This window comes from Hyla sarda, unplaced genomic scaffold (genome assembly GCF_029499605.1).
Source record: "Hyla sarda isolate aHylSar1 unplaced genomic scaffold, aHylSar1.hap1 scaffold_1187, whole genome shotgun sequence".
In the NCBI taxonomy this organism is placed as follows: Eukaryota; Metazoa; Chordata; class Amphibia; order Anura; family Hylidae; genus Hyla; species Hyla sarda.
The window spans coordinates 1-23,447 of NW_026607810.1; the positions used below are offsets into that span (position 1 = coordinate 1).

General features: G+C 52.1%; 5 non-coding genes and 2 pseudogenes across 5 annotated transcripts; all 7 read left to right on the plus strand.

Moving 5' to 3' along the window:
* The first annotated feature begins 640 nt into the window (after positions 1-640).
* LOC130302991 (U2 spliceosomal RNA) lies at positions 641-831 on the plus strand. The gene has a single exon (XR_008853124.1). It is a non-coding gene; the product is annotated as a U2 spliceosomal RNA (small nuclear RNA).
* A 2,088-nt stretch (positions 832-2,919) lies between these two features.
* Positions 2,920-3,110, plus strand: LOC130302972 (U2 spliceosomal RNA). The gene has a single exon (XR_008853106.1). It is a non-coding gene; the product is annotated as a U2 spliceosomal RNA (small nuclear RNA).
* A 6,229-nt stretch (positions 3,111-9,339) lies between these two features.
* LOC130302993 (U2 spliceosomal RNA) lies at positions 9,340-9,509 on the plus strand (annotated as a pseudogene).
* A 2,106-nt stretch (positions 9,510-11,615) lies between these two features.
* On the plus strand, positions 11,616-11,806 carry LOC130302984 (U2 spliceosomal RNA). The gene has a single exon (XR_008853118.1). It is a non-coding gene; the product is annotated as a U2 spliceosomal RNA (small nuclear RNA).
* A 2,088-nt stretch (positions 11,807-13,894) lies between these two features.
* LOC130302996 (U2 spliceosomal RNA) lies at positions 13,895-14,085 on the plus strand. The gene has a single exon (XR_008853127.1). It is a non-coding gene; the product is annotated as a U2 spliceosomal RNA (small nuclear RNA).
* Positions 14,086-16,184: 2,099 nt separating this feature from the next.
* On the plus strand, positions 16,185-16,363 carry LOC130302998 (U2 spliceosomal RNA; annotated as a pseudogene).
* A 6,665-nt stretch (positions 16,364-23,028) lies between these two features.
* LOC130303000 (U2 spliceosomal RNA) lies at positions 23,029-23,219 on the plus strand. Its single transcript, XR_008853129.1, has one exon. It is a non-coding gene; the product is annotated as a U2 spliceosomal RNA (small nuclear RNA).
* The last annotated feature ends 228 nt before the right edge of the window (positions 23,220-23,447 follow it).

The window sequence follows — 23,447 nt, forward strand, 5'->3', positions numbered from 1 at the left end:
CCCTCAGAACTACAGTGCTATGATGTCACTCACTTCCACAGGCCTTGCAGAGTGTAAACAACAACAACCCAGCTTTGTTGTGTATGTAACCATAGGGATTTGTGATGTCACCTAGAACCTTCACAGCAGCGACAGCTTCATGAGGAGCATCAGCACTGCTCTGCCTGAGCAGAACCATCACCGCCATAGGTTGTCAAATAACCCGGGTTTAACCCACACAGGTAAGTCCAATGGGGTGCAGGCATGTCCTCTATGCTTACAGCTTCCCGTGGGTGTTGGTTTGATACCGTTTGGGGACAGCCAAGGAGGCATCTGCAGGCAACAAAGGTAGGTGTGTGCTTGTGTGTGTGTTTCCTATGCAGATCCTAAGCCCAGTGTCACATGCAAGTAGGAGGAGTAAGAAGGGTTCCTGGCAAATCCGGGTTATGGATTGCATTTAAAAAGGCCCCGTGGGAGTGCAATGGGCCCCTGTCTTGCTGCTTAGCAATAATGGTATGGGTTTAGGTTCTGCTGTGTGTACTGGTGGTTGACTGCCCCCCAGCCCAGAGTGTGCATGGAAAATTGTCTGGCAGCCTCCCTGACAGCAAGCAGTGATAGTGCCCATGAAGGGCACCTTGTTGGGCCCGCCCCTTTCACGGTTATCGCTTCTCGGCCTTTTGGCTAAGATCAAGTGTAGTATCTGTTCTTATCAGTTTAATATCTGATACGTCCCCTATCTGGGGACCATATATTAAATGGATTTTTGAGAACGGGGGCCGATTTCGAAGCTTGCTTCCGTCGCCCTATGCATTGACCCGATATGGCAGAATCTTCGGGTACAGTGCACCACCCCCTTACAGGGTTAAAAAGAAAGATTCCTACTTTCATTGCTACCTGCTTGCTGGCTAGCCAGCTAGCCAGCCCTGTGGGCCTTGCTGCTGCTGCAGCCAAAAAACAAAAGGTGGTGCTGCTGCTGCTTCTGCTGCTTCTGCTTCTGCTTGTGTCTGGCCGCTGTTGGAGCGTCCAGGCACAGGACTTCTGCTGCTGCTGACTAAATGGCCTCCTTAATTGGATCATTTGAGTAGCCAGCACACCTGTGCAGGTAGGGCATGACATGATAGGCAGCTGCCTTGATAGCGGGTGGGTGCTGAATGTTCCTAATTGACAAAATAAGATTAATGCTTATGAAGAAATATAAAATCTCATCCCTTCCCCAATATCGCGCCACACCCCTACCCCTTAATTCCCTGGTTGAACTTGATGGACATATGTCTTTTTTCGACCGTACTAACTATGTAACTATGTAACATAACATGGGGGGGGGGGGGGGGTCTCCTGGCTGTTCACACAGGTGTGTCATTGCTGTACATTGACCATGCATTGCTTCTGTGGTATTGCAAAGGCAAAGACAAATGCTTCCAGCCATCCATTGCACTAATGGATTGGTCATCAGCTGGCTGTCTATGTCCCGCATCAATATAGACCAAAGTACAGAGGGTTAGGCTATGCTATTGTGCACCTACCTGATGCATCAGAAGGTGCGAGGCCCTTGCTAAATTCTGTGCACAGACTTTGAGATCTATACTTTAGACTGTATCTAAACCTGCTCCAACATGGACTGACATTCTGGCCTACTTTCAGCCGATGCGACTTGTCTGTCGCTGAACAGTCGCTTTTTATGTATTCAGCACCTATGTATAATGTTGTAAAAATGCTCTAGAAGCTAAAGTCGCAGAAATGTCACACATATTTGGCCTGCAACTTTCTGTGCGACAAATTCAGACAGGAAAAATCAGTATAAATCCTTAGAAAATTATCCCCCAGTGTCTCCATCTGCTGGCGGTATTGAATAAGCATTGCTGCACTGATGGGGTATGCATTAGACGAAAAAAAGAAGAAAAAGAAGAATAATACGCCCAGAAAAGAGGCGAAAAGGAGAAAAACGTAAAAAAACGTGAAAAAAAAGTAAGAGGAAGAGAAGGGAAAAAAAGGTGGAAATGGGTTTAAAAGTGATTTCGGCGGAGAAATATATATATATATATATATATATATATATATATATATATACGCGCACACACACACATATATATAAACGTATTCTCCGTTGAAATATTGCAGCCGCTGCTGTGTCCAGGCCCAGGAGCCTTAGCACTGTGCTGTGATGTCACACAATACCACTGACATCACTAGGTGTAAACAACATCTCTCCTTTGCTGTGTATGTGACTATGGAGCTGTTTGGTGATGTCGTCTATTATGGCCTTCATAGAAGCAACAGGAGATTGTTGCATCCATCTAGAACCCTCAGAACTACAGTGCTATGATGTCACTCACTTCCACAGGCCTTGCAGAGTGTAAACAACAACAACCCAGCTTTGTTGTGTATGTAACCATAGGGATTTGTGATGTCACCTAGAACCTTCACAGCAGCGACAGCTTTATGAGGAGCATCAGCACTGCTCTGCCTGAGCAGAACCATCACCGCCATAGGTTGTCAAATAACCCGGGTTTAACCCACACAGGTAAGTCCAATGGGGTGCAGGCATGTCCTCTATGCTTACAGCTTCCCGTGGGTGTTGGTTTGATACCGTTTGGGGACAGCCAAGGAGGCATCTGCAGGCAACAAAGGTAGGTGTGTGCTTGTGTGTGTGTTTCCTATGCAGATCCTAAGCCCAGTGTCACATGCAAGTAGGAGGAGTAAGAAGGGTTCCTGGCAAATCCGGGTTATGGATTGCATTTAAAAAGGCCCCGTGGGAGTGCAATGGGCCCCTGTCTTGCTGCTTAGCAATAATGGTATGGGTTTAGGTTCTGCTGTGTGTACTGGTGGTTGACTGCCCCCCAGCCCAGAGTGTGCATGGAAAATTGTCTGGCAGCCTCCCTGACAGCAAGCAGTGATAGTGCCCATGAAGGGCACCTTGTTGGGCCCGCCCCTTTCACGGTTATCGCTTCTCGGCCTTTTGGCTAAGATCAAGTGTAGTATCTGTTCTTATCAGTTTAATATCTGATACGTCCCCTATCTGGGGACCATATATTAAATGGATTTTTGAGAACGGGGGCCGATTTCGAAGCTTGCTTCCGTCGCCCTATGCATTGACCCGATATGGCAGTATCTTCGGGTACAGTGCACCACCCCCTTACAGGGTTAAAAAGAAAGATTCCTACTTTCATTGCTACCTGCTTGCTGGCTAGCCAGCTAGCCAGCCCTGTGGGCCTTGCTGCTGCTGCAGCCAAAAGCCAAAAAACAAAAGGTGGTGCTGCTGCTGCTTCTGCTGCTTCTGCTGCTTCTGCTGCTTCTGCTGCTTCTGCTTCTGCTTGTGTCTGGCCGCTGTTGGAGCGTCCAGGCACAGGACTTCTGCTGCTGCTGACTAAATGGCCTCCTTAATTGGATCATTTGAGTAGCCAGCACACCTGTGCAGGTAGGGCATGACATGATAGGCAGCTGCCTTGATACTTACCTGGCAGGGGAGATACCATGATCGCTACGGTCTGAAGAACTCCAAGCATTGTGGTAGAGATTTTGCGTAGTACGATTGCAGTACTTTTCGTTCTTATTAGAACCGCATTTCTCTAGAGCATACCACCTGAAGATCGTCTCCTGCCTGCCTCGGAACATCTGAAGAAGGAGAAGATCTTGAAGACTGCAGCTCCGGAAGAAGCCGACGAAGAACCTGGAAGAAGGGAATCGGCGGTGAATTCCGGAACAGCGGCGAAGAGGAAGGCGGCGCAGAATCTTTTCGAAGAAACTCGCTGCCTCTGGAGAAGGATTTGCATAGCTCCTCCCACCGGGACCGGATCTGCATAGCTCCTCCCACCCGGGAAAGAAGACTTTGCGAAGCCTCTCTCCACAAGCAAGCAAGGAAGCGGAAAAGAGCCTGCTGGAAGAAGCCATGGCCTCAACCAGCAAGTCCACCCAGGAGGCTGCAGGGCAAGGCCTGGAGGTCCAGCCCCAACCACAGCAAGCTTCAACCTCCACCACGGCAAGGCAGAAGGGCGGCAGAATTCCTAACCTGGAAGCTCCAACCCTGGAGCCCTGGATGAGGCAGACTGTTGCCTTGAAGCTCAAGCCCGTGGACGGAAGGGTGCCGGACATGTCCCACGACGTGTTCTGCAAGAAGATGCTGGCGGATCAAGGCTTCCCCACGGCTGACACCCTGGGAATAGCAACCTTCTTTTCGGGAATCTTCTACATCACCTTTGCCACCATTGGGACCTGTAGAAGATACTGGGAGGTGGTGAAAGCGGCGAGTCCCGAATCCCCTTTCTCTCGCTTTGTGGGCAACTGCCTTATTCAAAGAGAGGAGAGGCGGGTGACGGTCTCAATGCGGAACCCACACACCCCAGGCACGGACATCTCGACCTTCCTGAAGCGCTTCTGCACCGTGGTGAGGGAGCCCACCCGCATCCTGAACTCACTCGGATACTGGACCTGCAAGTGGTCTGTGGTCGTCAGACTCAACAAGAACCCTGCTTCTCCAGACGGACTACAGCACCTGCCAACGACATTTTCCTTGGGCAACTCCACAGGACTTATCTTCTACCCGGACATGCCGCAGACCTGCAGGAGATGTGGCAAGATGGGCCACGAGGGCAAGGACTGTACGGAGGATGCCTGCAGGTATTGCCGTGTGACAGGTCACACGACCAAGGACTGCCCCAAGAGCAAGACCTGCAACCTCTGCGGACTGGCAGCCCACAGCTACAAGGACTGCCCCCAGAGGGAGAGAACATGGGCATCTGTGGCAGCGAGAGCACCGAAGCCAGCCCCAGCTCCGGAGCCAACACCACGGATGGCCAAGCCGACCAAGGAGGGTAAGAAGGCGAAAGCCACCACCCCTGCCCCGTCCCGCCCCTCCCCTGCCCCTCCCGCCCCATCCCCTGCCCCTCCCGCCCCATCTCCTGCCCCATCCCGCCCCACCCCTGCCCCATCCCGCCCCACCCCTGCCCCATCCCGTCCCACCCCTGCCCCATCCCGTCCCACCCCTGCCCCATCCCGTCCCACCCCTGCCCCATCCCGTCCCACCCCTGCCCCTCCTGCCCCATCCCGCCCCACCCCTGCCCCCCGTACCCCACCCCGGCCCACCCCTGCCCCGTCCTCCCCTGCCCGGCCCACCCCTGCCCCGTCCTCCCCTGCCCGGCCCACCCCTGCCCCGTCCTCCCCTGCCCGGGCACTCTCTCCTGCCCCCCGCCCCACCCAGCCTCCTTTCTCTCCTGGCCCAGCAGCACCTAACCCCCCTCCAGCTGCTGGTGCCCGCCCTTCGGAGGACTTTCCTGTGCTTCCTCCCCCAGGTACCATACAGAGGAAGAGGAAAGGAAGGGACAACGTATCAGAAGAGTCCCACAAAAGAAAGATAATCGAGACCTGCGAAACCCCTCAAGCTTCAGATGAGGAGGAGGAGATGGAGCAGGTCTGCGAGAGCCCTGAGGCTTCAGAAGGAGAGGAGGTGATGGAGCAGGCCCAAGTGGAGCAGGTCCAAGCAGAGCCAGTCCAAGCTCAATCTATGGAGGAGCTGCTGCAGGACCCAGAGGTTAAGAAAATCCTGGACACTCCGTCCAACACGGTCTACGACGAGTTCTTGGAAGGGCGCTACGAGAAGCCACACGAGCCGACAGGCGCCAGAGAAGAGGACCCGTCCGACCAGACTGGTAACTAGTATCAGAACTAACCTCTCTTTTTTTTTTTATTCCCATGGCTGATCTCAACATCTTCTGCATTAATGTGAGGAGTATTAGAGCTTGGTTTAGATTCCAGACTGTTCTTACGTTCTTAGATTCCCAGAGGTGTGATGTTTACATGTTGCAGGAATGTGCTTTGTCTGCTTCTAGGTCTTACAACCATCTGGCCAGGCAGTGGCCTCACGGCCCTTCCTACTGGTCTGGTGGGGGCGACAATAGGTCTGCGGGGGTGGCCATCCTGATCAGGGGAGGTAACTTTGCACTTGATTCCGTCCGGGAGCTCGTCTGTGGCAGACTTCTTGTCGCAGACGGTTCCTGGGCGGGTGAGCCCGTGCGGCTCATCAACGTGTACGCCTCCCCTGAGAGGGATGTCCGACTGGAGGTTCTCCAGGCCCTGCGGGCTGAACTCGCCACCACTAGGGCAGTAGTGTTGGGTGGTGACTTCAACTGCCCCATTGAGGTGGACGGGCGCAGTTCTGGCACATCCGCCAACCTGGACGTGACGTCTAAACTGCTGATTGAGATGGTGACGGAGGCATCCTTGCAGGACGTTGTCGGGTCCATCGGGAACGGCTCCGTAAACTATACGTGGAGCCGCCCCGATGGCTCGCTCCGTTCTCGGATAGACTTCATCTTCACTTCGAGAGCAGTCAGAAAGGTGTCGTACTCTATGGTCCCCTGCTTCTTCTCTGACCACAGGGCCATTCGATTCCGGGGGACTCTGGGCCATGGATTCCCTCCTGGCCCAGGCTCCTGGAAGTTGAATTGTGCCCTGTTGGAGCAGAGGGAGGTCATGGAGGAACTTAGGGATGCGTACCTTGTATGGCGAAATGACAAATGTCTGTTCAAGTGCATCAGCGATTGGTGGGAATATGTTAAAGTCGAATTCCGTTGTTTCTTTCAGGCAAAAGGCAGACAACAGGCGTGTGCGAAGAAGTGGGACTTGAGGAAACTGCAGCGCGAGCTGCGGTCCCTGCAGGACCTGCTCCAGTGTGGCTGGGACGTCAGGGAGGAGCTGGAGGAGACCAAAAAGAGCTTGAAAAGGCACTTTGAGGAGGAATCCAAGCGAATCGTCTTTCGTTCCAAGGTGGAGAACCTGGAGAAGGGTGAGAAATGTAACTCTTTCTTTTTCAGGAAGCTCCATGCCGGCCACACGCCCCTGACTGAGCTACGAGATGAGACCGGACACATGAGGAGCGGCAAGGAGGAAGTGATGGGGGTCGTCCACGACTTCTACAGCAACCTCTACGCCCCCAAGTCATCCGACCCCGAAGCCGCCGAGAGGTTCCTGTCAGGTGTCACTAACGTTGTTGATCCCGCAGGTGCGGCGGCTATGGACGATCCCTTGACGGTGGGGGAGCTGCTCTCTGCCGCTAGATCCTTTAAGCCCGGCAGGACCCCGGGCAGTGACGGTCTCCCGGCCGAGCTCTACGTAGCGCTGGGTGACCTGATCTGTCCGGACCTGTTGGAGGTGTACGAGGAGATGGTGGTGGGGGGCAGAATGCCTCCGTCGTTGAGGGAAGGGATGATCACGATCTTGTATAAGCGGAAGGGGGAGAGATGTGACCTGAAAAACTGGCGTCCCATCTCTCTCCTGAACGTGGACTACAAGATCCTCGCCAAGGTGCTGGCCAACAGGCTGAAACCTGTCATGGGGCAGATCGTCCATCCGGACCAGACCTGCAGCATTCCTGGCCGCAGGATTGCCGACAGCCTTGCCCTTGTGAGAGACACGGTCCATTACATCCAGGACCGCGGGGGCCGCGCCGCCCTGGTCAGCTTAGATCAGGAGAAGGCGTTCGACCGTGTCTCCCACGCATTCATGGACAGGGTTTTGCGCAGGCTGGGTCTGGGGAAGATGTTTTGCTCTTTTGTTAACGTTATGTATTTTGACATTTACAGCACGGTGTTGGTGAACGGCTGGAAGACTGACCCCTTTTCCATTCTTTCAGGGGTTAGACAAGGCTGCCCTCTTTCACCTCTCCTTTTTGTTTGTGTTATAGAGCTCTTCGCTGAGACTATCCGGCAGAATGGAGAGATCAGAGGGATCACCGCACCAGGACCAGATCGCCACGAGGTCAAGTGCTCGCTCTACATGGACGACGTGACCGTCTTCTGCGCTGACCAGCGTTCGGTGACTGCACTCGTCCAGACCTGCGAGGACTTCGGCAGAGCTTCGGGGGCAAAAGTCAACTGTGGGAAGTCGGAGGCCATGCTCTTCGGGGAGTGGCACCTGGCTTCTTCCGCCCCCTTCCCCTTTACTATTAAGCCGGACTTCATTCAAATTCTTGGAGTCTGGTTCGGGAAGGAAGGAGCGGCCCTTAAGTCTTGGCAAGACCGACTAGGAAGGATAAACTCAAAGATCGGACTGTGGAGCTCCAGAAAGCTCACGATGGAAGGCAAGGCACTTGTCCTGCGGAGTGAAGTTTTGCCTGTGCTCCAATATACCGCACAGGCCTGGCCTCCCCATACCACCGTTTGCAAGGCCATCACCCGGACAGTGTTTGGCTTCGTCTGGGGCAAAATGGACAGAGTCAAGAGGACCGTGATGTACAAGGAACCCCGCAAGGGAGGGAAGGGAATACCCGACATCCCCGCTCTGCTGAGGGCCTCCTTTGCATGTGTCACGGTGCAGCGGACTCTTGTAGAAAAGACTGGCTCAGCGGGCAGGTCCATGTCTCGCTTGCTTCTCATGCCCCTCTGGAGACAGCTGGGCTGGGACAAGTGGGACAGCTCCATCCCTTACAACTGGAACACTCCCTGGTTCTATGGGGATGTTGTCCGGTTTGTGAGGGAGCACCAGCTGGAAGGACTGAAACCAGACCTATGGAAGCCAAAGACAATCCACAAGCTCATCCGAGCTAAGGACTCGACCGAGCTGGTTCCGGGACTCCCCGCAGCCACTGCAGAGACAGTTTGGAACAATGTGGCCTCAAAGCGGCTTACCAATGGACACAAGGACTTGTCGTGGATGGCCGTCATGGGAGGTCTCTCTCTCAGGTCATTCATGCATGCCCGCAACCTGTGCAAGACCCGGTACTGCCCCCGTTGCCCCTACGTGGAGGAAACATCTTTCCACGTGTTTTGGCAGTGCCCCTTTGCACAGGGTCTGTTGGACGCCCTAGAACAGGAACTCAGAGACTCAGTGCCCAGGAGCTGCCTATCGTACCATTCGGTGCTTTACGGCCTGTTCCCTGGGACCCACGACGTGGAGGCCATCCAGGAGGCCTGGCGCCTTATGAACTGTTTTAAGGACGCAGTGTGGCTCTCCAGGAACCGCCTCGTGATCAACAGGGAAAACATGTCCGTCCGGGACTGCCGCAGGTTCATCAAGAACCTGCTTAGAGACTATTCCATCTTGGACAGCTCGGCCGTTGATGAGGAAGAAGAGGAGTGAAGACCCCTCTCCTTCTCCCATGTCTCCCTGAAGATACAGCCCAACAGTTTGGCCCTGTGATCCGCCCCCTCCCTACCCCCACATAGTCGCCCACACCCCTACCCCGATCACAGATTGTATTATTTGGTTTTTGTTTGATCTCTTGTGCTTTTCTATTGCAGGATTGAGCTGAATGTTAGAGTAGCATGGTGTGCGATGTATAGCTTAGGGAACCTTTGCTGTGTATTGTACTATCATGCTTTGTGTGACTGTAATTTATTGTACGACTTGTAATGACTGAACGGAAAATAAAGCTCTTTCAATCAAAATCTGTTCTTATCAGTTTAATATCTGATACGTCCCCTATCTGGGGACCATATATTAAATGGATTTTTGAGAACGGGGGCCGATTTCGAAGCTTGCTTCCGTCGCCCTATGCATTGACCCGATATGGCAGTATCTTCGGGTACAGTGCACCACCCCCTTACAGGGTTAAAAAGAAAGATTCCTACTTTCATTGCTACCTGCTTGCTGGCTAGCCAGCTAGCCAGCCCTGTGGGCCTTGCTGCTGCTGCAGCCAAAAAACAAAAGGTGGTGCTGCTGCTGCTTCTGCTGCTTCTGCTTCTGCTTGTGTCTGGCCGCTGTTGGAGCGTCCAGGCACAGGACTTCTGCTGCTGCTGACTAAATGGCCTCCTTAATTGGATCATTTGAGTAGCCAGCACACCTGTGCAGGTAGGGCATGACATGATAGGCAGCTGCCTTGATAGCGGGTGGGTGCTGAATGTTCCTAATTGACAAAATAAGATTAATGCTTATGAAGAAATATAAAATCTCATCCCTTCCCCAATATCGCGCCACACCCCTACCCCTTAATTCCCTGGTTGAACTTGATGGACATATGTCTTTTTTCGACCGTACTAACTATGTAACTATGTAACATAACATGGGGGGGGGGGGGGGGGGGTCTCCTGGCTGTTCACACAGGTGTGTCATTGCTGTACATTGACCATGCATTGCTTCTGTGGTATTGCAAAGGCAAAGACAAATGCTTCCAGCCATCCATTGCACTAATGGATTGGTCATCAGCTGGCTGTCTATGTCCCGCATCAATATAGACCAAAGTACAGAGGGTTAGGCTATGCTATTGTGCACCTACCTGATGCATCAGAAGGTGCGAGGCCCTTGCTAAATTCTGTGCACAGACTTTGAGATCTATACTTTAGACTGTATCTAAACCTGCTCCAACATGGACTGACATTCTGGCCTACTTTCAGCCGATGCGACTTGTCTGTCGCTGAACAGTCGCTTTTTATGTATTCAGCACCTATGTATAATGTTGTAAAAATGCTCTAGAAGCTAAAGTCGCAGAAATGTCACACATATTTGGCCTGCAACTTTCTGTGCGACAAATTCAGACAGGAAAAATCAGTATAAATCCTTAGAAAATTATCCCCCAGTGTCTCCATCTGCTGGCGGTATTGAATAAGCATTGCTGCACTGATGGGGTATGCATTAGACGAAAAAAAAGAAGAAAAAGAAGAATAATACGCCCAGAAAAGAGGCGAAAAGGAGAAAAACGTAAAAAAACGTGAAAAAAAAGTAAGAGGAAGAGAAGGGAAAAAAAGGTGGAAATGGGTTTAAAAGTGATTTCGGCGGAGAAATATATATATATATATATATATATATATATATATATATATATATATATATATATACGCGCACACACACACATATATATAAACGTATTCTCCGTTGAGATATTGCAGCCGCTGCTGTGTCCAGGCCCAGGAGCCTTAGCACTGTGCTGTGATGTCACTCAATACCACTGACATCACTAGGTGTAAACAACATCTCTCCTTTGCTGTGTATGTGACTATGGAGCTGTTTGGTGATGTCGTCTATTATGGCCTTCATAGAAGCAACAGGAGATTGTTGCATCCATCTAGAACCCTCAGAACTACAGTGCTATGATGTCACTCACTTCCACAGGCCTTGCAGACTGTAAACAACAACAACCCAGCTTTGTTGTGTATGTAACCATAGGGATTTGTGATGTCACCTAGAACCTTCACAGCAGCGACAGCTTTATGAGGAGCATCAGCACTGCTCTGCCTGAGCAGAACCATCACCGCCATAGGTTGTCAAATAACCCGGGTTTAACCCACACAGGTAAGTCCAATGGGGTGCAGGCATGTCCTCTATGCTTACAGCTTCCCGTGGGTGTTGGTTTGATACCGTTTGGGGACAGCCAAGGAGGCATCTGCAGGCAACAAAGGTAGGTGTGTGCTTGTGTGTGTGTTTCCTATGCAGATCCTAAGCCCAGTGTCACATGCAAGTAGGAGGAGTAAGAAGGGTTCCTGGCAAGTCCGGGTTATGGATTGCATTTAAAAAGGCCCCGTGGGAGTGCAATGGGCCCCTGTCTTGCTGCTTAGCAATAATGGTATGGGTTTAGGTTCTGCTGTGTGTACTGGTGGTTGACTGCCCCCCAGCCCAGAGTGTGCATGGAAAATTGTCTGGCAGCCTCCCTGACAGCAAGCAGTGATAGTGCCCATGAAGGGCACCTTGTTGGGCCCGCCCCTTTCACGGTTATCGCTTCTCGGCCTTTTGGCTAAGATCAAGTGTAGTATCTGTTCTTATCAGTTTAATATCTGATACGTCCCCTATCTGGGGACCATATATTAAATGGATTTTTGAGAACGGGGGCCGATTTCGAAGCTTGCTTCCGTCGCCCTATGCATTGACCCGATATGGCAGTATCTTCGGGTACAGTGCACCACCCCCTTACAGGGTTAAAAAGAAAGATTCCTACTTTCATTGCTACCTGCTTGCTGGCTAGCCAGCTAGCCAGCCCTGTGGGCCTTGCTGCTGCTGCAGCCAAAAAACAAAAGGTGGTGCTGCTGCTGCTTCTGCTGCTTCTGCTTCTGCTTGTGTCTGGCCGCTGTTGGAGCGTCCAGGCACAGGACTTCTGCTGCTGCTGACTAAATGGCCTCCTTAATTGGATCATTTGAGTAGCCAGCACACCTGTGCAGGTAGGGCATGACATGATAGGCAGCTGCCTTGATAGCGGGTGGGTGCTGAATGTTCCTAATTGACAAAATAAGATTAATGCTTATGAAGAAATATAAAATCTCATCCCTTCCCCAATATCGCGCCACACCCCTACCCCTTAATTCCCTGGTTGAACTTGATGGACATATGTCTTTTTTCGACCGTACTAACTATGTAACTATGTAACATAACATGGGGGGGGGAGGGGGGGGGTCTCCTGGCTGTTCACACAGGTGTGTCATTGCTGTACATTGACCATGCATTGCTTCTGTGGTATTGCAAAGGCAAAGACAAATGCTTCCAGCCATCCATTGCACTAATGGATTGGTCATCAGCTGGCTGTCTATGTCCCGCATCAATATAGACCAAAGTACAGAGGGTTAGGCTATGCTATTGTGCACCTACCTGATGCATCAGAAGGTGCGAGGCCCTTGCTAAATTCTGTGCACAGACTTTGAGATCTATACTTTAGACTGTATCTAAACCTGCTCCAACATGGACTGACATTCTGGCCTACTTTCAGCCGATGCGACTTGTCTGTCGCTGAACAGTCGCTTTTTATGTATTCAGCACCTATGTATAATGTTGTAAAAATGCTCTAGAAGCTAAAGTCGCAGAAATGTCACACATATTTGGCCTGCAACTTTCTGTGCGACAAATTCAGACAGGAAAAATCAGTATAAATCCTTAGAAAATTATCCCCCAGTGTCTCCATCTGCTGGCGGTATTGAATAAGCATTGCTGCACTGATGGGGTATGCATTAGACGAAAAAAAAGAAGAAAAAGAAGAATAATACGCCCAGAAAAGAGGCGAAAAGGAGAAAAACGTAAAAAAACGTGAAAAAAAAGTAAGAGGAAGAGAAGGGAAAAAAAGGTGGAAATGGGTTTAAAAGTGATTTCGGCGGAGAAATATATATATATATATATATATATATATATATATATACGCGCACACACACACATATATATAAACGTATTCTCTGTTGAGATATTGCAGCCGCTGCTGTGTCCAGGCCCAGGAGCCTTAGCACTGTGCTGTGATGTCACTCAATACCACTGACATCACTAGGTGTAAACAACATCTCTCCTTTGCTGTGTATGTGACTATGGAGCTGTTTGGTGATGTCGTCTATTATGGCCTTCATAGAAGCAACAGGAGATTGTTGCATCCATCTAGAACCCTCAGAACTACAGTGCTATGATGTCACTCACTTCCACAGGCCTTGCAGAGTGTAAACAACAACAACCCAGCTTTGTTGTGTATGTAACCATAGGGATTTGTGATGTCACCTAGAACCTTCACAGCAGCGACAGCTTTATGAGGAGCATCAGCACTGCTCTGCCTGAGCAGAACCATCACCGCCATAGGTTGTCAAATAACCCGGGTTTAACCCACACAGGTAAGTCCAATGGGGTGCAGGCATGTCCTCTATGCTTACAGCTTCCCGTGGGTGTTGGTTTGATACCGTTTGAGGACAGCCAAGGAGGCATCTGCAGGCAACAAAGGTAGGTGTGTGCTTGTGTGTGTGTTTCCTATGCAGATCCTAAGCCCAGTGTCACATGCAAGTAGGAGGAGTAAGAAGGGTTCCTGGCAAATCCGGGTTATGGATTGCATTTAAAAAGGCCCCGTGGGAGTGCAATGGGCCCCTGTCTTGCTGCTTAGCAATAATGGTATGGGTTTAGGTTCTGCTGTGTGTACTGGTGGTTGACTGCCCCCCAGCCCAGAGTGTGCATGGAAAATTGTCTGGCAGCCTCCCTGACAGCAAGCAGTGATAGTGCCCATGAAGGGCACCTTGTTGGGCCCGCCCCTTTCACGGTTATCGCTTCTCGGCCTTTTGGCTAAGATCAAGTGTAGTATCTGTTCTTATCAGTTTAATATCTGATACGTCCCCTATCTGGGGACCATATATTAAATGGATTTTTGAGAACGGGGGCCGATTTCGAAGCTTGCTTCCGTCGCCCTATGCATTGACCCGATATGGCAGTATCTTCGGGTACAGTGCACCACCCCCTTACAGGGTTAAAAAGAAAGATTCCTACTTTCATTGCTACCTGCTTGCTGGCTAGCCAGCTAGCCAGCCCTGTGGGCCTTGCTGCTGCTGCAGCCAAAAAACAAAAGGTGGTGCTGCTGCTGCTTCTGCTGCTTCTGCTGCTTCTGCTTCTGCTTGTGTCTGGCCGCTGTTGGAGCGTCCAGGCACAGGACTTCTGCTGCTGCTGACTAAATGGCCTCCTTAATTGGATCATTTGAGTAGCCAGCACACCTGTGCAGGTAGGGCATGACATGATAGGCAGCTGCCTTGATAGCGGGTGGGTGCTGAATGTTCCTAATTGACAAAATAAGATTAATGCTTATAAAGAAATATAAAATCTCATCCCTTCCCCAATATCGCGCCACACCCCTACCCCTTAATTCCCTGGTTGAACTTGATGGACATATGTCTTTTTTCGACCGTACTAACTATGTAACTATGTAACATAACATGGGGGGGGGGGGGGGGGGGGTCTCCTGGCTGTTCACACAGGTGTGTCATTGCTGTACATTGACCATGCATTGCTTCTGTGGTATTGCAAAGGCAAAGACAAATGCTTCCAGCCATCCATTGCACTAATGGATTGGTCATCAGCTGGCTGTCTATGTCCCGCATCAATATAGACCAAAGTACAGAGGGTTAGGCTATGCTATTGTGCACCTACCTGATGCATCAGAAGGTGCGAGGCCCTTGCTAAATTCTGTGCACAGACTTTGAGATCTATACTTTAGACTGTATCTAAACCTGCTCCAACATGGACTGACATTCTGGCCTACTTTCAGCCGATGCGACTTGTCTGTCGCTGAACAGTCGCTTTTTATGTATTCAGCACCTATGTATAATGTTGTAAAAATGCTCTAGAAGCTAAAGTCACAGAAATGTCACACATATTTGGCCTGCAACTTTCTGTGCGACAAATTCAGACAGGAAAAATCAGTATAAATCCTTAGAAAATTATCCCCCAGTGTCTCCATCTGCTGGCGGTATTGAATAAGCATTGCTGCACTGATGGGGTATGCATTAGACGAAAAAAAAGAAGAAAAAGAAGAATAATACGCCCAGAAAAGAGGCGAAAAGGAGAAAAATGTAAAAAAACGTGAAAAAAAAGTAAGAGGAAGAGAAGGGAAAAAAAGGTGGAAATGGGTTTAAAAGTGATTTCGGCGGAGAAATATATATATATATATATATATATATATATATATATATACGCGCACACACACACATATATATAAACGTATTCTCCGTTGAGATATTGCAGCCGCTGCTGTGTCCAGGCCCAGGAGCCTTAGCACTGTGCTGTGATGTCACTCAATACCACTGACATCACTAGGTGTAAACAACATCTCTCCTTTGCTGTGTATGTGACTATGGAGCTGTTTGGTGATGTCGTCTATTATGGCCTTCATAGAAGCAACAGGAGATTGTTGCATCCATCTAGAACCCTCAGAACTACAGTGCTATGATGTCACTCACTTCCACAGGCCTTGCAGACTGTAAACAACAACAACCCAGCTTTGTTGTGTATGTAACCATAGGGATTTGTGATGTCACCTAGAACCTTCACAGCAGCGACAGCTTTATGAGGAGCATCAGCACTGCTCTGCCTGAGCAGAACCATCACCGCCATAGGTTGTCAAATAACCCGGATTTAACCCACACAGGTAAGTCCAATGGGGTGCAGGCATGTCCTCTATGCTTACAGCTTCCCGTGGGTGTTGGTTTGATACCGTTTGGGGACAGCCAAGGAGGCATCTGCAGGCAACAAAGGTAGGTGTGTGCTTGTGTGTGTGTTTCCTATGCAGATCCTAAGCCCAGTGTCACATGCAAGTAGGAGGAGTAAGAAGGGTTCCTGGCAAATCCGGTTATGGATTGCATTTAAAAAGGCCCCGTGGGAGTGCAATGGGCCCCTGTCTTGCTGCTTAGCAATAATGGTATGGGTTTAGGTTCTGCTGTGTGTACTGGTGGTTGACTGCCCCCCAGCCCAGAGTGTGCATGGAAAATTGTCTGGCAGCCTCCCTGACAGCAAGCAGTGATAGTGCCCATGAAGGGCACCTTGTTGGGCCCGCCCCTTTCACGGTTATCGCTTCTCGGCCTTTTGGCTAAGATCAAGTGTAGTATCTGTTCTTATCAGTTTAATATTTAATACTTACCTGGCAGGGGAGATACCATGATCGCTACGGTCTGAAGAACTCCAAGCATTGTGGTAGAGATTTTGCGTAGTACGATTGCAGTACTTTTCGTTCTTATTAGAACCGCATTTCTCTAGAGCATACCACCTGAAGATCGTCTCCTGCCTGCCTCGGAACATCTGAAGAAGGAGAAGATCTTGAAGACTGCAGCTCCGGAAGAAGCCGACGAAGAACCTGGAAGAAGGGAATCGGCGGTGAATTCCGGAACAGCGGCGAAGAGGAAGGCGGCGCAGAATCTTTTCGAAGAAACTCGCTGCCTCTGGAGAAGGATTTGCATAGCTCCTCCCACCGGGACCGGATCTGCATAGCTCCTCCCACCCGGGAAAGAAGACTTTGCGAAGCCTCTCTCCACAAGTAAGCAAGGAAGCGGAAAAGAGCCTGCTGGAAGAAGCCATGGCCTCAACCAGCAAGTCCACCCAGGAGGCTGCAGGGCAAGGCCTGGAGGTCCAGCCCCAACCACAGCAAGCTTCAACCTCCACCACGGCAAGGCAGAAGGGCGGCAGAATTCCTAACCTGGAAGCTCCAACCCTGGAGCCCTGGATGAGGCAGACTGTTGCCTTGAAGCTCAAGCCCGTGGATGGAAGGGTGCCGGACATGTCCCACGACGTGTTCTGCAAGAAGATGCTGGCGGATCAAGGCTTCCCCACGGCTGACACCCTGGGAATAGCAACCTTCTTTTCGGGAATCTTCTACATCACCTTTGCCACCATTGGGACCTGTAGAAGATACTGGGAGGTGGTGAAAGCGGCGAGTCCCGAATCCCCTTTCTCTCGCTTTGTGGGCAACTGCCTTATTCAAAGAGAGGAGAGGCGGGTGACGGTCTCAATGCGGAACCCACACACCCCAGGCACGGACATCTCGACCTTCCTGAAGCGCTTCTGCACCGTGGTGAGGGAGCCCACCCGCATCCTGAACTCACTCGGATACTGGACCTGCAAGTGGTCTGTGGTCGTCAGACTCAACAAGAACCCTGCTTCTCCAGACGGACTACAGCACCTGCCAACGACATTTTCCTTGGGCAACTCCACAGGACTTATCTTCTACCCGGACATGCCGCAGACCTGCAGGAGATGCGGCAAGATGGGCCACGAGGGCAAGGACTGTACGGAGGATGCCTGCAGGTATTGCCGTGTGACAGGTCACACGACCAAGGACTGCCCCAAGAGCAAGACCTGCAACCTCTGCGGACTGGCAGCCCACAGCTACAAGGACTGCCCCCAGAGGGAGAGAACATGGGCATCTGTGGCAGCGAGAGCACCGAAGCCAGCCCCAGCTCCGGAGCCAACACCACGGATGGCCAAGCCGACCAAGGAGGGTAAGAAGGCGAAAGCCACCACCCCTGCCCCATCCCCCCCCTCCCCTGCCCCTCCCGCCCCATCCCCTGCCCCTCCCGCCCCATCTCCTGCCCCATCCCGCCCCACCCCTGCCCCATCCCGTCCCACCCCTGCCCCATCCCGTCCCACCCCTCCCCCTCCTGCCCCATCCCGTCCCACCCCTGCCCCTCCTACCCCATCCCGTCCCACCCCTGCCCCTCCTGCCCCATCCCGCCCCACCCCTGCCCCCCGTACCCCACCCCGGCCCACCCCTGCCCCGTCCTCCCCTGCCCGGCCCACCCCTGCCCCGTCCTCCCCTGCCCGGCCCACCCCTGCCCCGTCCTCCCCTGCCCGGGCACTCTCTCCTGCCCCCCGCCCCACCCAGCCTCCTTTCTCTCCTGGCCCAGCAGCACCTAACCCCCCTCCAGCTGCTGGTGCCCGCCCTTCGGAGGACTTTCCTGTGCTTCCTCCCCCAGGTACCATACAGAGGAAGAGGAAAGGAAGGGACAACGTATCAGAAGAGTCCCACAAAAGAAAGATAATCGAGACCTGCGAGACCCCTCAAGCTTCAGATGAGGAGGAGGAGATGGAGCAGGTCTGCGAGAGCCTTGAGGCTTCAGAAGGAGAGGAGGTGATGGAGCAGGCCCAAGTGGAGCAGGTCCAAGCAGAGCCAGTCCAAGCTCAATCTATGGAGGAGCTGCTGCAGGACCCAGAGGTTAAGAAAATCCTAGACACTCCGTCCAACACGGTCTACGACGAGTTCTTGGAAGGGCGCTACGAGAAGCCACAGGAGCCGACAGGCGCCAGAGAAGAGGACCCGTCCGACCAGACTGGTAACTAGTATCAGAACTAACCTCTCTTTTTATTCCCATGGCTGATCTCAACATCTTCTGCATTAATGTGAGGAGTATTAGAGCTTGGTTCAGATTTCAGACTGTTCTTACGTTCTTAGATTCCCAGAGGTGTGATGTTTACATGTTGCAGGAATGTGCTTTGTCTGCTTCTAGGTCTTACAACCATCTGGCCAGGCAGTGGCCTCACGGCCCTTCCTACTGGTCTGGTGGGGGCGACAATAGGTCTGCGGGGGTGGCCATCCTGATCAGGGGAGGTAACTTTGCACTTGATTCCGTCCGGGAGCTCGTCTGTGGCAGACTTCTTGTCGCAGACGGTTCCTGGGCGGGTGAGCCCGTGCGGCTCATCAACGTGTATGCCTCCCCTGAGAGGGATGTCCGACTGGAGGTTCTCCAGGCCCTGCGGGCTGAACTCGCCACCACTAGAGCAGTAGTGTTGGGTGGTGACTTCAACTGCCCCATTGAGGTGGAAGGGCGCAGTTCTGGCACATCCGCCAACCTGGACGTGACGTCTAAACTGCTGATTGAGATGGTGACGGAGGCATCCTTGCAGGACGTTGTCGGGTCCATCGGGAACGGCTCCGTAAACTATACGTGGAGCCGCCCCGATGGCTCGCTCCGTTCTCGGATAGACTTCATCTTCACTTCGAGAACAGTCAGAAAGGTGTCGTACTCTATGGTCCCCTGCTTCTTCTCTGACCACAGGGCCATTCGATTCCGGGGGACTCTGGGCCATGGATTCCCACCTGGCCCGGGCTCCTGGAAGTTGAATTGTGCCCTGTTGGAGCAGAGGGAGGTCATGGAGGAACTTAGGGATGCTTACCTTGTATGGCGAAATGACAAATGTCTGTTCAAGTGCATCAGCGATTGGTGGGAATATGTTAAAGTCGAATTCCGTTGTTTCTTTCAGGCAAAAGGCAGACAACAGGCGTGTGCGAAGAAGTGGGACTTGAGGAAACTGCAGCGCGAGCTGCGGTCCCTGCAGGACCTGCTCCAGTGTGGCTGGGACGTCAGGGAGGAGCTGGAGGAGACCAAAAAGAGCTTGAAAAGGCACTTTGAGGAGGAATCCAAGCGAATCGTCTTTCGTTCCAAGGTGGAGAACCTGGAGAAGGGTGAGAAATGTAACTCTTTCTTTTTCAGGAAGCTCCATGCCGGCCACACGCCCCTGACTGAGCTACGAGATGAGACCGGACACATGAGGAGCGGCAAGGAGGAAGTGGTGGGGGTCGTCCACGACTTCTACAGCAACCTCTACGCCCCCAAGTCATCCGACCCCGAAGCCGCCGAGAGGTTCCTGTCAGGTGTCACTAACGTTGTTGATCCCGCAGGTGCGGCGGCTATGGACGATCCCTTGACGGTGGGGGAGCTGCTCTCTGCCGCTAAATCCTTTAAGCCCGGCAGGACCCCGGGCAGTGACGGTCTCCCGGCCGAGCTCTACGTAGCGCTGGGTGACCTGATCTGTCCGGACCTGTTGGAGGTGTACGAGGAGATGGTGGTGGGGGGCAGAATGCCTCCGTCGTTGAGGGAAGGGATGATCACGATCTTGTATAAGCGGAAGGGGGAGAGATGTGACCTGAAAAACTGGCGTCCCATCTCTCTCCTGAACGTGGACTACAAGATCCTCGCCAAGGTGCTGGCCAACAGGCTGAAACCTGTCATGGGGCAGATCGTCCATCCGGACCAGACCTGCAGCATTCCTGGCCGCAGGATTGCCGACAGCCTTGCCCTTGTGAGAGACACGGTCCATTACATCCAGGACCGCGGGGGCCGCGCCGCCCTGGTCAGCTTAGATCAGGAGAAGGCGTTCGACCGTGTCTCCCACGCATTCATGGACAGGGTTTTGCGCAGGCTGGGTCTGGGGAAGATGTTTTGCTCTTTTGTTAACGTTATGTATTTTGACATTTACAGCACGGTGTTGGTGAACGGCTGGAAGACTGACCCCTTTCCTATTCTTTCAGGGGTTAGACAAGGCTGCCCTCTTTCACCTCTCCTTTTTGTTTGTGTTATAGAGCTCTTCGCTGAGACTATCCGGCAGAATGGAGAGATCAGAGGGATCACCGCACCAGGACCAGATCGCCACGAGGTCAAGTGCTCGCTCTACATGGACGACGTGACCGTCTTCTGCGCTGACCAGCGTTCGGTGACTGCACTCGTCCAGACCTGCGAGGACTTCGGCAGAGCTTCGGGGGCAAAAGTCAACTGCGGGAAGTCGGAGGCCATGCTCTTCGGGAAGTGGCACATGGCTTCTTCCGCCCCCTTCCCCTTTGCCGTTAAGCCGGACTTCATTCAAATTCTTGGAGTCTGGTTCGGGAAGGAAGGAGCGGCCCTTAAGTCTTGGCAAGACCGACTAGGAAGGATAAACTCAAAGATCGGACTGTGGAGCTCCAGAAAGCTCACGATGGAAGGCAAGGCACTTGTCCTGCGGAGTGAAGTTTTGCCTGTGCTCCAATATACCGCACAGGCCTGGCCTCCCCATACCACCGTTTGCAAGGCCATCACCCGGACAGTGTTTGGCTTCGTCTGGGGCAAAATGGACAGAGTCAAGAGGACCGTGATGTACAAGGAACCCCGCAAGGGTGGGAAGGGAATACCCGACATCCCCGCTCTGCTGAGGGCCTCCTTTGCATGTGTCACGGTGCAGCGGACTCTTGTTGAAAAGACTGGCTCAGCGGGCAGGTCCATGTCTCGCTTGCTTCTCATGCCCCTCTGGAGACAGCTGGGCTGGGACAAGTGGGACAGCTCCATCCCTTACAACTGGAACACTCCCTGGTTCTATGGGGATGTTGTCCGGTTTGTGAGGGAGCACCAGCTGGAAGGACTGAAACCAGACCTATGGAAGCCAAAGACAATCCACAAGCTCATCCGAGCTAAGGACTCGACCGAGCTGGTTCCGGGACTCCCCGCAGCCACTGCAGAGACAGTTTGGAACAATGTGGCCTCAAAGCGGCTTACCAATGGACACAAGGACTTGTCGTGGATGGCCGTCATGGGAGGTCTCTCTCTCAGGTCATTCATGCATGCCCGCAACCTGTGCAAGACCCGGTACTGCCCCCGTTGCCCCTACGTGGAGGAAACATCTTTCCACGTGTTTTGGCAGTGCCCCTTTGCACAGGGTCTGTTGGACGCCCTAGAACAGGAACTCAGAGACTCAGTGCCCAGGAGCTGCCTATCGTACCATTCGGTGCTTTACGGCCTGTTCCCTGGGACCCACGACGTGGAGGCCATCCAGGAGGCCTGGCGCCTTATGAACTGTTTTAAGGACGCAGTGTGGCTTGCCAGGAACCGCCTCGTGATCAACAGGGAAAACATGTCCGTCCGGGACTGCCGCAGGTTCATCAAGAACCTGCTTAGAGACTATTACATCTTGGACAGCTCGGCCGTTGATGAGGAAGAAGAGGAGTGAAGACCCCTCTCCTTCTCCCATGTCTCCCTGAAGATACAGCCCAACAGTTTGGCCCTGTGATCCGCCCCCTCCCTACCCCCACATAGTCGCCCACACCCCTACCCCGATCACAGATTGTATTATTTGGTTTTTGTTTGATCTCTTGTGCTTTTCTATTGCAGGATTGAGCTGAATGTTAGAGTAGCATGGTGTGCGATGTATAGCTTAGGGAACCTTTGCTGTGTATTGTACTATCATGCTTTGTGTGACTGTAATTTATTGTACGACTTGTAATGACTGAACGGAATATATATACGCGCACACACACACATATATATAAACGTATTCTCCGTTGAGATATTGCAGCCGCTGCTGTGTCCAGGCCCAGGAGCCTTAGCACTGTGCTGTGATGTCACTCAATACCACTGACATCACTAGGTGTAAACAACATCTCTCCTTTGCTGTGTATGTGACTATGGAGCTGTTTGGTGATGTCGTCTATTATGGCCTTCATAGAAGCAACAGGAGATTGTTGCATCCATCTAGAACCCTCAGAACTACAGTGCTATGATGTCACTCACTTCCACAGGCCTTGCAGACTGTAAACAACAACAACCCAGCTTTGTTGTGTATGTAACCATAGGGATTTGTGATGTCACCTAGAACCTTCACAGCAGCGACAGCTTTATGAGGAGCATCAGCACTGCTCTGCCTGAGCAGAACCATCACCGCCATAGGTTGTCAAATAACCCGGGTTTAACCCACACAGGTAAGTCCAATGGGGTGCAGGCATGTCCTCTATGCTTACAGCTTCCCGTGGGTGTTGGTTTGATACCGTTTGGGGACAGCCAAGGAGGCATCTGCAGGCAACAAAGGTAGGTGTGTGCTTGTGTGTGTGTTTCCTATGCAGATCCTAAGCCCAGTGTCACATGCAAGTAGGAGGAGTAAGAAGGGTTCCTGGCAAATCCGGGTTATGGATTGCATTTAAAAAGGCCCCGTGGGAGTGCAATGGGCCCCTGTCTTGCTGCTTAGCAATAATGGTATGGGTTTAGGTTCTGCTGTGTGTACTGGTGGTTGACTGCCCCCCAGCCCAGAGAGTGCATGGAAAATTGTCTGGTAGCCTCCCTGACAGCAAGCAGTGATAGTGCCCATGAAGGGCACCTTGTTGGGCCCGCCCCTTTCACGGTTATCGCTTCTCGGCCTTTTGGCTAAGATCAAGTGTAGTATCTGTTCTTATCAGTTTAATATCTGATACGTCCCCTATCTGGGGACCATATATTAAATGGATTTTTGAGAACGGGGGCCGATTTCGAAGCTTGCTTCCGTCGCCCTATGCATTGACCCGATATGGCAGTATCTTCGGGTACAGTGCACCACCCCCTTACAGGGTTAAAAAGAAAGATTCCTACTTTCATTGCTACCTGCTTGCTGGCTAGCCAGCTAGCCCGCCCTGTGGGCCTTGCTGCTGCTGCAGCCAAAAAACAAAAGGTGGTGCTGCTGCTGCTTCTGCTTCTGCTTGTGTCTGGCCGCTGTTGGAGCGTCCAGGCACAGGACTTCTGCTGCTGCTGACTAAATGGCCTCCTTAATTGGATCATTTGAGTAGCCAG